Consider the following 17,233-nt stretch of genomic DNA (forward strand, 5'->3'; position numbering starts at 1 on the left):
TGACAGTCTAACATCATGTGCTTTCTGCTGAAATGCCAGTGAAATGTACATCTCAGACTGGTTCTATAAGAAACCAAAATGTCTAAAAATGGTGTGAAAAATCATTTCTTCTCAGTTCCTCCCTCTCTATCCACTTTATTGACCAGAAAGATTCAATTCATGAGGGAGTCATAATGAGAACCTCGGCTTGGTGGATCAAAGTAGAAACCCTTGAGGCTTTTCTCAAAAAAACCTACCATCAATCAATGGGGACGATACCAATTTGGGCTTTGATAGGCACCAGGGAATTACTTTTAAAGGATCTGAAAATGTAAAAAAAGCTCAAATCACTGACATTTACAGATGCATGTGTTAATTCATTAAACTGCTGCTTTTTATTGAACGATAAAATTCTTTGATTTTTATTAATAAAGCAAGGAAAGCAGAATCACATTCATTGGGATGAATGGCTGAGGTTATTGCAGCTGTAGCTGTTATGTGATGTGAGGTTTGTGAGTCCTCCGTACACGTGCAACAGCAACCGTACAAACACGGCAGGGTGGGATAATCGGAAACACCTGGACCTCGTTACCTATCAACGAAGGCCAAAATGACCGAGACTCACACCGTCGTGTCTAGATGGTAAATCTCATTAAATAAAAATTTTAATATGTGGGATAAATGTGGGATGTGAGATATTACAACTTAAAATCTCTGACTTCTGACTATAAACATCCTCCTATGTCAGCCGCTTGGAAGATGATGCTTAAGATGTCTGTTCACCACAGGTGAAATTCGAAAAATTTGAATATTGTGCAAAAATTCAACTTAAAAGGTGAAACTAATATATTATATAGACTCATTACATGCAAAGTGAGATATTTCAAGCCTTTATTTGTTATAATTTACATGATTATGGCATATAGCTATGAAAACCTTTTCACAATATCTAATTTTGAATTTGGGGTTTTCATAAGCTTTAAGCCATAATTATACCAAATAAAGGCTTGAAATATCTCACTTTGCATGTGATCTATAGATTAGTCTATATAACATGTTGGTTTCACCTTTTAAATTGAATTACTGAAATAAATCAACTTTTGCACGATATTCTAATTTTTCGAGTTTCACCTGTACGTGGCTCTTCACCAGGGTTCATTCAAAATTCAGAATTGTGAATTTGAAACAATTTGGCCATGACTCACAGGAAGTTGAATTGGAATGACAGGAAGAGGAATCTATCTAGACTTATCTCGATCCATTCGTCCGTCCTGCTATCTATCCTGTCCCCATATGAATTGCAATTCTGTTTATCTCAAATTAAACACAAGAACTGAATTGGAATTTTAAAATTAATTTACTAAATTCAATTTACTGTGCCAAAGAATTGAAACTCTAGTTCCCATTATGGATCCCTTTATTTTTCAAAGCATCTACAGAATCAGAATGTTTTAAAATGAATATGTGGGAAGGATTATCTTGGTCTTCCATTATATTTTTTCAAAACAGGCCCTCAGAGATGAGGCGAAAAGGTGAGTAGCTTTGAAAGTATATCGCTTGTGTTTGTGCGGTATTGGCTCTACAGGCTCCAATTTACACACACCCCCAGCTGGTTTATTGTCGACCTTGTCTTGCAATATGGCCTCTGCGGCTGAATTTATAGAGCATTATAAAATCATACAAACAGAAAGCGGGGGAGCAAGAGGAAGAGGAAGAAGCCACGGATGAGTGTCCTCACTGAGTTCACAGAAAACAAGGCCAATGCCCTCCTCCTTTAACAGAGCTGGAAGGAGAAGAGGGCATTTCATAACAGATGAAAGCCAAAATAAATATTGTGATCTCATTGGGCTGTGAAAAGACTGTCTGGGACCAATAAGAGGCCATCGCTGAGACAAGGGTTGGGTTCTTCTTTCCAGCCAATAAGACAACATCACACCCAAACATGTCTGATGTCTAGACAGAAGCCAGTGAGTTTGGCGGGTTAGCATGATCCTGTTTCACCCCTGGTAGATGCTGTAACCAGTGCTCAAAGTGGGCCGGTAGGCTACGCACCGATATGCAGTACCAGCACTTCTATATTTTAATTTGTAAAGTGGCACTTCTCACATGTTGAGGTATGCACAGCAGAGGGGGAAGGAGCGCAATTTCAACCCTTGGGAGTACTGGCTTTCCACTTCGAGCACTGGCTGTAAATGAAAGCTTTAGCATAAGTTCTGCCAGGAAGACTCAATTGTTAAGTCACTCATTACCTTCTCATCTATCTCATCTGGTATAAAAGATTGGTACTTACACATGTCTGAGTTCGCAGATGCTGACCCTTTCACTCACCTCCATCCTCCCCACCACCTCCAAGATGGTTCCTTCCCCTCCATCCTCCCCACCACCTCCAATATGGTTCCTTCCCCTCCATCCTCCCCACCACCACCAAGATGGTCCCTTCCCCTCCATCCTCCCCACCACCACCAGGATGGTCCCTTCCCATACCTCACAGGGGGTCGGCTGCGCCCCTGCCTTCGTCTTCAGGCAGGAAATGCAGAGTCCGGACCCTCGGATTGCGAGCTACGGATGGGGCCTACGCCAAATAACTTTATATCATAATATTGCTTGGTGGGCTGTTAATAAATGGTTAATTGTTAATTATTATTCTCCCGAGTATTTCTGGTAGAACTACATAATCTCAAAGGTCCTACAGCTAAACAACTGCAATTGAGATAAATGGGAATGCTAACGGATTGTATACCTCTTTGACAGAAGAAACCCAATGTTCCATTACAATCCATAAGGGTTGTTCCTGAAATGAATGTTGTGGATAAACATCAGAACATGATCATAATCATAGTCTGCCCAATCAGAAGTGCTGTTACCTATGCATTTTGATGCTGGGTCAGGATGTATTCTTTCTTGTCATTTTTTTATGGGTGGAAGAAATGCATTTATAATGAGAACAGAGAACAAAGTATATTTAAATAAGTAACATTAAGTGCTGTAAATGTAAATATTTAACTCTAGACTGAAATGTACGAAGAAAAAAAAGAATATAGCCCTATTTTACCTGGAGCTACACATATTTTAAGTAGTAGTGGAATTGGCCTAGAATAAGGCTTATCCTCTGCTACCCACAATCAATCACAGCGGCTTACACTGCCATAAAACCCACCTAAAGTCTTTTGTCTTTCATTATTATTATTTTGCTTTTTATTTATTTTTCCTGCAACATGCAATAACACAGCTGTGTGCACAGATTTCCAAAGAATTACAATAATGCCATTTGAAACATTCCACACAATACTTGCCCCTTGAATGTTTGTTAATTAAACAGTTTGACTGGGGCTTTCACTCCATTTAACACTTTAAATAGTTTAAATCTATTCTGCTGATTTCTCAAAGCAGAAAATGCAAAAGCCTAAACATACAAACATATAAGACATCAGCTTTAAAATGTTACAATGCATTCAGTATTGCAACTGAATAGAGGGCTTGGGGTTTATATAAATTTAACATGTTTGCCAAACTTCATATGCTAATTTGACCCATGGATAAAGTAAAGGGATTTTAAAAAGCATTATGAAAAGAGGGTGAGAAAGAGAGAGAAGTATTTTTTTATTTTATTAATTTGTTGTTTTACACTATTACTATTATATATACTACTATTTTTATTTTGTAATGTTTTTTGTATTTTTGTATGTATCAGGGTTATTATAATAAACTATAATAAACTAAAACGACAACCATAAAACATTTTTTTATTTGAAATCAAATCAAATAAACATGAACTGAAATAAAATAAAATGAAATACGGTAAACAAACTTATTTTATTTCAGCTAGTTGTCAAGGCAACCTTTCTCATTTTCATTTAGTTTAACTTGATATATCAAAATAACTAAAACTGAAATAAAAATGAATAAAACTACTTTAAACCTTTATAGACATAAAAAAACTACTAAAAATGACAAACACAAAACTACTAAAACTAAATTTAAATTAAATTAGCAAATTCAAAAATAAAAAACAACTTAAAATAATAATACAATCTATAACTAGTCATTTGAATATAAAATATGTGTCATGTCACTAAAGACACTAAGTAAAACTGGAAGTGTAAAAAAAGTGAAACTCTACTTCTAGTGCAAATCCAGTAATTTACATCCTAACAAATCTTGCTGCACATATTCTGTGAAACATTTAACTTGTACTAAAAAGAAAAGCCTAGTGTCAAAAGAAATATACTATATATCATTGTCAAAAATGCTGATTGGTGTTCTTAACACAGTGTTCTTAAATCTTTGCCAAAAAACACCCCCCTAAATATACGTGCACTATAGGAACTGCCTGCAATGGCTTTCTAAAAGAATGGGGCCAAAACCCGAAATCGTGCACCGAGAGCGGGCCTGAGCGAGTGAGAGAAGAAGAGATGTGAAATATGTGCCTAATAAGAGGTGAAGGTGGCACGTTGCACACCAGCTGCCAGGGCACTGACGCGGCACAAATAACTGCAGGGGAAAGTCAAATAAACGGATAGAGTCATCGCCCAGAGCACAGGAGAGCAGAGAGTGAGATGGGTGTGGATGCTACAGAGCTGCAGTCCTCTCAGGTTAGAGGTCACATTAATGCTCTCTGACAACACATTCCCTTTGGTATCAGCCTGTTTGTACAGTCAGTCACGCCAGGAATGTCAGAAGAACAGGTAGAACAGAGGGAGCCCTGCTGGAAAAGGCAGCATTATCTTTGTTAGCATGAGCTCATCCACCATCCAAATGCAGTGATGGACATTAGCGTTAATATTACGTTGTGCGTCAAGTTCAAGTGTTACTCTTTTGCCGTAAATCGATGTGTACGGCCGTCTGCCAGAAGCTAGTTATTTCAGTCGATAAAGTTTTAAATATGTATATTTTTCTTGCACGAACACATCGCTTCACTTCAGAAGACCTTTATTAACCCCCTGAGCTGCGTGGACAATGAGCTTAGATGAGCTTTAATGGACTTCCAAAGTCATACAGCATTCACTCCCATTATCAAGCTTGGGGCTATTTTTTAATATAACTCCGATTGTATTCGTCTGAAAGAAGAATGTCATAATACACCTAGGATGGCTTCAGGGTGAGTAAATCATGGGCTAATATTTTTTTTTATTTGGGTGAACTATCCCTTTAAGTCATTTTGCAAGTGAGGTATCAGCATTCACTGGTCCCATTAAGACAAGGTTTAGCACTTTTTGGTGATTTAAAGGTGTAGTTTTACTCTGAGAGGACTGTGGCGCCTGCCATCCATCCCATGAGGCTCCACCGAGGTGAATTAGAGAAAAAGGCACAAGGCAGAAGAGACACTATGGGCACAGGGTCAGTTAAAAATTGCTCAGACGTGTAAGAGGCTGGGACGTTCATGAACAGACTGCATTGATTTAGGTTAGCATTCTGTCAGTAGCACACATACTCAACCCACCTACAGGTGTTTGTCAGTGTGACTTCTCTTGCTAGAGAGTAATGGCCCTTTTTTTCTACCCACAAGCCGCACATACCGACAAACACAAGCAAAAACAAAAGCCTAGACACACCAATGACATACTCCAATACAGCCGGAGTTAGATGGATGACTTGTACAGTCCTACTCTGACAATCTGGTAGGGTAAATGAGGAGATGTGATGTATGAATATGAGCGAAGTATTTTGTGAATGCGTGGGTGTGCGTGCATTTGTGTCTGCTCGTGCAGCGTCAGTGAGCACTGCCGTCACAGATTCTTCGGCTGGCAGAACACCACCATTGCGTGAGCTGCCATCGGTGCTCTGACTCAGCCTCGTCATGAGGAGAGAGAGAGAGAGAGAAAACAAACTTCAGGCCATCTGCAAGCCCCGTCAGGAGGCCAGCAGGTCCCCATGAAGCCATTTACACACTGCTGGAGCTCCATCCTGGGCTGGCACTCACTGAAAATACTGCCCCGATACCAGTGCCATCTTGGTGGGTGGGGTCGGCTGTTGCTTTAGTTGATTTCTGATCATTATGCATTCATTTCTGTGGAATCTGTCCACAGAAGTGACTTTGAGGTGACCTACTGGATAGAAATAAGCTAGACCTAAAGAGAAATACAAGTTCAGTGAATTTCATTACATCTTTTTTGGTCAAACAACATCAAGCAACAGTAATGCATTAACCTCCCAGTTTCACAGACAAAGCGTAAGCTAAAGTCCCAGACTAAAATGCATGTTTAACTGAAAACGACTTGCTCTGGCGTATCTTAAAATATGTCAGAGCCATTGTTTTGCCTCAAGATGCACACAGTAATATATATATTTTTTTGTAAGGCAAGTTTATAAAAGCCACTTAAATGTCCTAATTAAACTAAAGCCTAATCCTGGCTTAATCTAAGCCCTATCTATGAAACCAGGCTTATATTTGATAATTATTCAGTGAACTGTGGCAGTTATTTCAGAAGTTTTATTTAATTGATTTCTTGAGACCACAAGCACCATGTATAACATTTTTTATTTTGTTCTATTGGTTTCAGCTCCCCTTTTGAATTTATTTCGAATATTTATTTGTTTTAAATATATTATTATGAATTAAATAAACTATTTATTGTAATACATTTATAATTTATTATACACTATCATTCAAAAGTTTGGGGTCAATACTATTCTCTCTTATGCTCACCAAGGCTGCATTTTTTAAATAATAAAAATGGCCTATATATATTTTTTTTCCATTATTATTTATTTATATAGCACCTTTCAAATCAAAGTTACAAAGTCCTATACAATAAGAACATGTAATAACACAAAACAAATAAGATACAGAACTTAAAATATAAAATGATAGAATAATTTCAATAATTACAAAAAATAATGTACCATCAGATTAAGAAAAAGTTATACAATAAAAGTGAGTTTTAAGAAGAGATTTAAAGGAGGATACCGTGCTTGCTTGCATGAGATCCCCAGGCAGGGAGTTCCACAGCTGAGGACAGCAAAAGCCCGGTCACCTTTAGTGACAAGTCGAGATTTTGGAACCATTAGTAAGGCCCTATCAGAGGATCTCAAGCAGCAATCAGGTGTAGGGAGTTAGCAGATCACAGATATAGGCAGGAGCCTGACCATTGAAGGCTTTAAAAACAAGCAGTAACATTTTTAAATCAATTCGAAAACTCACAGGTAACCAGTGAAGGGCAGCAAGGATCGGTGTAATGTGTAAAATTATCTTAATGCGTGTTAAAAGCCTGGCTGCGGTGTTTTGAATCAGCTGCAATCTTTAGATGTTTCGCCTGCTGATACCAGAATCAAGTGTATTACAATAGTCAAGTCTAGAGGAGATAAAAGCATGAATGACCTTTTGTAAATCTGCAAATAAAAAAGGAGTGACTTGATCTTCTTTAGCTGTCTCAGTTGTGCAAAGCAAGACTGCACCACTTTAGTCACCGGAGCATCGAAGGACAATTCTGAATCAAAGATGACACCTATTGCAGGACTCTTTTCAAACATTATTGTATAAGAGACCCAGACTAGAGGAGAGATTATTAATGCTATAGTACTGGGGCTGCATGGGGTAATTATAAGTACCTCTGATTTGGAGTCATTCAGAAAGTTTTTCGACATCCAATTATTCATCTCGGTGAAGTATGCATGATGCAGGATGCATCTGTGGTACCAAGCTTTATCAGGACATACAATTGCGTGTCATCTGCGTAGCAGTAAAAATCAATGTCATGACGTATAATTTGACCCAGGGGTAGAATGTAAATGTTATACAGAAGGGGACCCAAAATAGATCCTTGGGGGGCCCCACAAGATAGAGGAGCACGAGAGGAGGAGGCATCTCCAAGCTCTCCAGAGAAGGACCTGTTCGACAAATAGGAGGTAAACCAATCCAGAGCCACATCACTGATACCAACATAGGTCTTCAGACGGTTAATGAAGATATTATGGTTTACTGTGTCAAAGGCTGAGGTCAAGGAGAATTAAAATGGAGAACAAGCCAGTGTCAGCTGCAAGCAGTAGATCATTGGTGACCTTGACCAATATTGGGAATGTGAAATATGAATAAATATTATTCAAATTCAACTTTAATATATTTTAAAACATTTTATTCCTGTGATGAATTTTCATCATCATTACTCCAGCCTTCAGTGTCACATGATCCTTCTGAAATCAGTCTAATATGATCATTTGCTGCTCAAGAAACATTTATTTTTATTATCAATGTTGAAAACAATTGTGCTGCTTAATGATTTTGTGGAAACCGGGATTTTTTATTTATTTTTTGACAAATGGAAGTTTTTTTTGATAAATAGAAAGTTAAATATAACAGCATTTATTTCAAATATCTTTTGTAACATTGTAAAAGTCTTTACTGTCACTTTTGATCAATTCAAAGTGTCCATGCTAAAAGTAGTAATAATCTTAATAAAAAAATATTTCTGAACAGAAGTGTATATTTGTTTTCACTGTGGTATTAAAACAATATAATTTCCCTGGTTTATATTGAATACTGAATGTTTTGTATCATAATTCAGTATTTAATTACACAAAACACGATGTAATAAAAGTGCCCTGCAAATTGTTGTAAGCTGGGTTAAACTAATAATCACATAAAGTACTATTAGTAATCGTCTGATAATACTAAAACATGAGCTTAAGGAAAAGCATCCCTATATTACGAACTATTAACAGACAACACCATTCGGCTAAGGCTAGGATTTGCTTTCTGTGGGTTTGGAGTGGCTATTTCTTGCTCAGGTGCAGCATTGCCATGGTTACCGTGGTGCGTTTCATATGAGACAGCAGGCAAAGATTACAGGAACGCGGGAGGAGAATTTCTGGAGGGGACTAAAGGCAAGATACTGAGACAAACAGAAACAAATTAGAACATGCATGCCAGTTATGCTAAAATGTGACTATAAACGTGTGACTTCACATGCACATTAAAGCAGACACATCACCCCACCTACATGCCCACACACACACGGAGACACACATCTATGCTGATGTATAGGCCTGAGTGCTGAACTGTAAAGTCTAGCGGATGATCTACTGCAGCATCTGTGCTAACCTCCTCACCGACCGGCGCTCCATCACTCAGCCCAGATGAGGAGTTATAGAAGATGGCTCTGCCTCTCTGCCCAGCCCTGTGGTCGGAGCTACAGATAAGACGAGAGGCACTCCAGAGAGTCATACAATAACAGCAGAGAGGACAAGAGGAAAATTGTGAGTGCTGATCGCTGCCCTGGGCTCCTCTGCTGGCAACGCGGCCACTTTCATCTGATTCCAGGAGAAATGACAGCCATTTGGAGTCTCATCCCCCTAGCAAGCAATCTCATTTCCCCCATACAAACACAGAAAGAGGGAGAAATCCGTAAAGAATGCAAAGATTTCAGCCCGTCGAGAGTGATCAATTTACCTCAAGTAGCTCAGTGAAACCAGAGTAAGAGCTTCAGGGTGAAATTATTCACATCCTCTCACATCCCTATTTCAAAAGGACGTTTCTGAAAAGGCATCAGAGATGCAAAACATTTCATTAAGATTGTGGGAGGGGATAAACACAAAAATCCTATACCCATCAAGGTAATTCACAAGGAGTAAAAAGGAAAAATAAATGGTTAATACAACAAACACTCTTAAAAAGAAAGGTGGGGGGTGCTCAAATAACCTTTCAGTGAACCATGTAACTCTTAGTGTAAATTAACATAATCTAAAGAACAATAATCTAGATTAATAATCTAAAGAACCCTTTTCCACTGTAAAGAACCTTGTGTTCAATGGAAAGGCTGTGGGGAAGTTAAAGGTTCTTCACGGAACCATCAATGCCAATTAAGAACCTTTATTTTTAAGAGATAATCTTGTTTCCTTTACAGAATAAAATTTTTAAATTTAGATAAATAATAAACTTAATAAAATTTGATAATAAACTTAGTTGTGAGATTATATCTTGCATTTCTGATGTTTTCCCATCATGATTTCTGACTTAATGAGTCATTTTTTGTTTGTTTGTTTTCAATACGGAAAAAAACGAATAAAAAAGGTAATTGCGAGTGTTTTCTCATAATTGCGAGTTAGGGACTTTTTCCCTCAGAACTGCATGTTTATATCTCGCTATTCTGTTTATATCTCACAAATTCTGACCAGTGATGATTTTAGCACGAGAAGGGAACTCACCATACACCTGCCAGATAAGAACTAGCGCTTTCCACTGAGAGGCCTAATCCACCATCATGGAGAGTGACATGAACACTGGTGTGGGGTTGAATTGACGGATGGGGAGCCTCCTCACTGCGAAAGCCATCCACGTTGAGCCTTATTGCACTGGATGAAAGTACAGAACCTGCAGCGCCACACTTCATCACCTGGGCCAACATGTCTCCAAAAGCACAACCAGCCCAGACACCTTTCTTGTGAGCAGACAGCCCATCTCATAGCAGATCCCCGCCGGTGTGATGCTGCGGGCCTTTAAAAGCGGGGATTAAAGTAAGAAATAGCAGCAAAGAGACTTTATTAGCTGTACCTCACTGAGACAGCGTGCATATAATGCTTTGATGACACCTACAACATATTATAGGGTCACGCTAGTGTTGCGATTAAGTCCAAATATACCACAGCGGCCACATTAAATTTTACATAAAGATATTTTAGAAGGCCGGATTGTAGCCAGAGACATTTGGGTAAGCTAAGCCCTAAGCTTAAATACAGCCGTGGAAATAATGAATTAAGGTGCTATCGGCGTTCCAATCCTTTCTACGCTTTAATTCAGTTTGATTAAAGCAGATGGATTTTATGAGCTCATCAGTAACTTAAATTAATTTACGATGTAATTCAATCAGCTGTTGTTTCAAATATCTGATTAAAACCGATTTAGCAAGAGCTCTTGGTTACATCATGAAAATTGAGTGTAGAAAGTCAGAAAAAAAGTAATAGGCCTAAGAAATTATCAATCAGAAACATTACCATAATATATGAATTCAATTCAAAACATGATTTAAAAACACAGGAATAACTTTTTATGATACAAAATGTAAAAAGGGCCAAATGTAAATGCAGCAATATGATGTGAAAACATGAAAAAAGTGAAAAAAGCTAGAATGTGGGTGTTTCTTCGACTTCAGCCACTTTTTATCCCACAGGGTTTTTATCAAAACAACACATTTTTATTTCATTTTTTGTTAGATAAAGGTCATATTAAATAAGCCGTATAAATATTGTATAATGCATTTAATTTTAAATTACACAACAAACTCTTTTTTCCCCACCCAAAAGTTGGTGTACTTGCTTATCAGGGAGAAAACATTGTTAGTGAAGAACATTCTTAAGATGAAATCAAAGTAAAATATTACTCACGAACAGAACATAACTTTACCTTTTTATATTGCATTTCATGTAATTTTGTCAAACTATGAAAAAGTGTGAACGTTATTTTTGACGTTGAGTGTATTTAGGACATGTGAAATGTTAGGTATAAAATTATCCTTCTGTTTTGGTAGATTTTTCCCCTAAATGTTACAAATGTAATTTCCACCACCGTCAATCCCTAGTGTATCTCCCCCGGTGTGGTGACAAATCAGGTCCTCCCTTGAAATCAGGTCTCTGTTAGGACCCCAAGCGATCCCATTGACTCAAACTACTTTTATGTGTCTCTCTTTAGCGCCTGATTACAATTCCTACATAATCATGTTATGATAAATGCTGTTTGAACTATGTAATAATGACCATTAATGCCTGTATTATAGTTAGCATTTGTACAAGCATATACAGATACCTGAATTAGCCTGATATATGAATACACGCAATTGCACATGTCCTACATTAACAATCATCTTTAATGTAATTACATGTTAAATTAAGTGTTAAATGCCCAAATATTTTAGTTATAAAAAGAATGTAATGATGTTCAATTATTCACTTAATAGGCGAATATTACTAACAGTTTATCAAGTGAAAGAAACGTTCAATGTGTTTTTTTTAATGCACCATATATAACCTACAAGTATTTTCAATTAATATTACCGTTCGTATGTACTTAGTTTTATCATTAACCAGCATTTCCAGCATGGGAGGCGGCCGAGCTGACAATTACCTTAAAGGCCGCAGCCTCTATAGCATCAGTTGCTAGAGCGGTTCTTTAGGCCAGGGGAGTGAGGTTTACCTGTACAGCTCTTTACTAGCTGGCCTCCATTACACTTGCACAGACATGCTATTAAAATCCAGATATTCAGAAGCAAATACTGTCATTTTCTATAGAGCCCCAGAGCCTATAGATGTTATAGTAGCATATTATACATTTACCTGACTCAGGCATGCAGTGGGACTTGGCATCTTCTGCCTTCAACAGCTTCTATTCAACACTTCCAAGCCCAATGAGACAAACAGTGAGAGCTCAAAAGCATCTAAATGAGATTTGAATTGAGCGAAGAAAAAGCCCCAGAAATTACTTTTCATTTTATCAGTGATTTTAAAAGTATGAATTAGCTCTATTGAACAAGAGCTTTCACACAGGGGAACTTTCTGAGGCGTGAGAGTTTTGCGAGATTACAAAACGGAGCTCATGAGGGACATAAATGGCTTCAGGCTATCAATATAATGAATTTAGGGACTTTAGCACCTCCTTTTGATGTGCTTAAAGAAATTTTGGTCGAAGATGGCCAGTTAGATATATATATATACTGTGTGTGTGTGTGTGTGTGTGTGTGTGTGTGTGTGTGTGTGTGTGTGTGTGTGTGGGTGTGTGTGTGTGTGTTTTAGTTTTCCCATTTATATGGGATGCAATATCATACACTGCCAATTTTACTCATCTCTCCCTTAGTAACTTTCAAACCTGAGGGTTCAGAATTATACATTCAAGTCAGACCACATCAGAGGCCAATGGGTTGTAGTCTCTATGTGAATTCAGAGCCTTAGCCTCACATTAATAAATTGACACACACACACACACACACACACACACACACACACACACACACACACACACACACACACACACACACACACACACACACACACACACACACACACACACACACACACACACACACACACACACACACACACACACACACACTCTCCTGGCCTTGCAGAGTAAACAGGAGGAGGTCAGTCAGGGATCGGATTGCCTCAGGCTGCAGTCGAATTCTCATGTTGACAACTTGGTATCATCTAACTGAGTTTGACTTCTGTCTTTCGCGTGGCATATTACTAATGGATATGGGGCGTAAAATTACCGCCTCCCATCTGGGACACTGACAAGCAACAACAAAAGCCGGTGTCCCAACGTCCTCCACCAACCAATACCGGAGACACGTAGAAGCTAATTAGCAGATCAACCCACAGCTCATCTATCATGTATGAGGGGAGGGAAGGTGAAGGAATGTTGAAAAGTAGGAAAATCCTGTGTTTGCAGTTTTCCGCTCTAGTTTGAGCAGAGGCGCACAAGGAAGGAATTGTTGATGCTTTGTTATCAATGCACATCAAAATGACAGCCAATACAAACAATAGGTTACTGTTACAATAGAAACTCACAACTACATTGCATAATGACCAATATTAGCACCTTTAAATGATCAGTATTTGACAATATGGATATATTGACTGATTTTTTAATATTTAATTATAAAAACACGCCAATCTCTTTCTATTTGTAGGCTACATTTAGATGTTCTTTTCTTGCATTAAACGCTCACTTATTCTTCAATAACACTGTCATCTCAAAATGAATTACTGTTTTACCTTCAATTATAATGTTATGATGCTAAGTTCACTAATATTCAGTAATAGAATAAAAATAAATAAAAAAAAGTCTTGTTTATTTTATTTTTAAAAAATGATTGAATTTATCTTCATGTTAATTATTTATTAATTATTGATAATTATAATCATTATGTTTTAATATGTTCTGTATCCATTTTTGGTTATCAGTAACATCAAAATAAATATCAGTTTATTGGTATCAGTCATTGATTCAGACATGCATAGGTTTCTCTTTTTTCTTTTTTGTCTTTTTAATTAACTCAATCTTTCGGTGAAATAACAGGCTTCTCTCTGGTGACTTAAGCAGATTTCTGCTCCTTTATTATGCTTCCTTCACGTGCAATCAGAATAATCGTAAATATGAGTTTCCTAGTTAAAAATGCAAGGTAAACGTCGTATTTATCATAGACATAATAGAGAGCAGACGTCGAATTGGATGCTGGGCGCAAGAAATGCGGCCGCCATCTTGGACCGGTCATACACCTAGTTGCGTAGCAGCAGAAGATACAAGATGCCACTGTGCAGCATACCGGTATTCCTTCTCAAATCGGCGGACCATATCGCAAACAGGGCTCGGGGGATTATTTTTCACAAGTAAGATTTAACATTACCGTATTATTGGTTGTATTTTGTGAATAGAATATTACCAGAGAGTTGAGAAGGAGCAAGGATCTTTGATATTACTGTACTGAAATCGTAGCCAGCTAGCTAGGCTATGTTTACTGCACTGCATCATGAACTGAGACTTGATAAGTCATATTCCATAACACTGACTTAGATTACAACTGACACAAGAATGCTATTGTAGAAATAAAACAAATATTACTGGTATAACATTGGCCAGCGAATTTTACACAAGTGGCACAGTCTGTATTATCAGTGTTGGGCAGCCGCTACTTGTAGCTTAGCTAGTAACTTATTATTTTGGTGGTAGCTTCACTATTTCCTGAATCAAGTAACTTTTCAGTAGCTTAACTCCTTTATCTATCAAGTAGTTTGGCCACACAAGCTACACTTTTCTTGTCATGTGAAATTAGCGCAACTTAAAGTAGCTTTCTATGTAGTGAATTAGCCTGTGTTTGTGTTAATTAGCTTGCTACATTTGACTGGGCTGATGCTTTTGTGTAGTGAAGCTTTATTCATGGCAAAGTAACTGATGCAGAAGAACATGGTAGCACAGTGTGTGTGTGTGTGTGTGTGTGTGTGTGTGTGTGTGTGTGTGTGTGTGTGTGACAGAGAGAGACATATATAAAAAGCTTTAAGTAGACTCTAATAAAATATAATCATATATTGTTTCTTCAATTTATTAAAATATCTGCCACTATCTGTTTCTGCTTCTCTATTATATTTAGGCTATAGTGTGTGATTTGCAAAATAACTATCATAGCCTGCTACATCGCATATCATAGACGCCCCCGGTTTCAGGGCCCCACGGCTCGTCAGCGCCAGTAGCCAGTAGCAGTCGATGCGCCGTCTACTCTCTATTATGTCTATGGTATTTACCACTGGGAAGCTCTGGGATCATTTTGATGGGTGTGCCACATGGCGGAGGCGAGAACGATTGCTGCTGTGACTGGTGCTTTATTAGTTTTTTCCACAACAGCTACATGGCTTTGTTTTGTCGTTAAAGTAGTGCATGAATAATAATTTGAAGCATATTGTATGTAAACACAGCGAAAATAGCATGTATTTGACCGAAATTCCAGAATCGCCAGAGAGCTGACTATCTGATAGCACGGTAAATGTAAATAGTTATCAACGAATGTTACACTAAATATAATTTTACCTTTAATAAGATTTCCCCCAAAAATAAGCAAGAATGAACTGTATTTCTTTCATGATTCCTGTTCTTTGTGACAACAAAGCAGTTGTATGCTCATATCCAAGACTTATATGAGTTTCCAAAGTAGGACATTTCCGATAGCATGTGAAGGCAGTATTAAAACCAACTGCAAGCTCGCATTCAGATATGCCTCCATCCAATCAACAAATGATGGATAGAAACAAGTCCTGCCAAACATATATTCAGTTGATCAGTAACTTTCATTACATTGTGACTTTAATATCAGTGTATTCCTAATGGCAACATAGTCACACACTTTGCCTCTTCATTTCAGAAGCCCAACAGTGTTGTGCCGAGTAGAAGAGCAGGGATTTATCTTCTTCATCCTGAAGTGACCTTTACTGCTCTGGAGGGGGATCTATTGATTGGCAGCGGCAAAACATTTTGCTGGTTCTCTGTAGTATTTTTCCACGGAGGCCAAAGTGCTAGAACAACAGCAGTGGTGGCTGATATTCATGGAGTCTGTTTTAATTGACATCTTACAAACACAACCTGACAGCTTTCTCACATGAGAGCAGAAGACAGCGGGTGTCCTCTCATCAGTCGCTTCCTCATGGCCTCGTCTGGCTGGTTTGATGCTGGCTGAACGTGTGTGTGTGGGTGTGTATGTGTGCGCGCGCCTACCCGAACGTGTTCTTTTGAAAATCCTAGTGTTGTTTTGATCTCGGCATAAGTGAAATGTAAGCATAGATGGCACTGGGGCTGTTCTTCTTACACCGTGTCTTAACCAGTAGTGACATGATAAAACAACTATCGATTTGCTTTCATGTAAAAGTTTGTGTCCTAACCAGCCATATGAATTTTTTTTTTTTTTTTTTATTGCTTGGTTTTTAATTAACTCAATTAAAAAGGTGGGGGTAGCCCCACCCACAGTGAAATTTCATTGGTCTAGAATCTGCAATACATTAAACCAATATAAAATTCTAAATAAAATGAAAATTTACTGTATTTACTTTTATTTTAATATGTTCCTAATTTATTCATAATTTTGCTTTTTCAAAGAAAAAAATGTGGCTTCATAATCTTTTATCAAATGTACTACTGTACAAACTTGCTCTCCCTCTGAAATGACTTTCCTTTTCTGCTGACTTCACGTAGCATGTGCGGGCTACTGGATAATGTCAGCATGAAACGGAAGTTGTGATAGTCTTTTCTTCCCTATTGTGATGTGCATCTGAGTGAAACGGCTTCTCGAACAAGAAAATATGTAGGGCCGGACTTGATTTTGTCCATCATTCATTTATTGGATCGTTGGAGTCAATGTTAAATGCAATAATAATGCAATTTAAATGTTGCACTTAAATTTCATTGAATTTTTGATGTTACACTTAAAAAAATTAAATAATCAGTTTTGAAAATGTTTTTTTAACTTAATTTTTTGAACGAATAAAAATAAAATCGAGGAAACAAGTATCAATTTAAGTACCACACCAAGTCCTATAAGTCCTGCTCTCTATCTGCTTGAATATTACCAAAGTAAATGGGTGAGAATAGGTTATTCATCGCACATTCAACTTTAAACTTCAAATGTTCTGATTGGCTTTGATTGTGTCACAATGCGCAGCAGTTTTGTGTTCAATGTGGACAGACAAATTGCTTGTTGCTTGCACAGTGTTAGGCTAGTGTGTGCATGTTCATTATCAACAGCGTCAGGCGCATTGGGGTGCATCTGTCTGCTGTTATCTCTGTACT

At 37.8% G+C, this 17,233-nt stretch overlaps 1 long non-coding RNA gene across 5 annotated transcripts in view; it reads right to left on the reverse strand.

The window, feature by feature from the left end:
- LOC307005420 overlaps positions 1 to 17,233 on the reverse strand; it is a 74,278-nt gene that overhangs the window by 14,680 nt on the left and 42,365 nt on the right. The window contains exon 5 of one of the 5 annotated variants that reach the window (XR_013799273.1): positions 9,502 to 10,408. The exons of the other annotated variants lie outside the window; for them this stretch is intronic. This is a non-coding gene — a long non-coding RNA (uncharacterized lncRNA). Of the gene's footprint in view, positions 1 to 9,501; positions 10,409 to 17,233 lie in introns of those variants that run through there. 5 annotated transcript variants of the gene reach the window in all.

The sequence above is a fragment of the Phoxinus phoxinus genome (genome assembly GCF_949152265.1).
Source record: "Phoxinus phoxinus genome assembly, chromosome: 1".
In the NCBI taxonomy this organism is placed as follows: domain Eukaryota; kingdom Metazoa; phylum Chordata; class Actinopteri; order Cypriniformes; family Leuciscidae; genus Phoxinus; species Phoxinus phoxinus.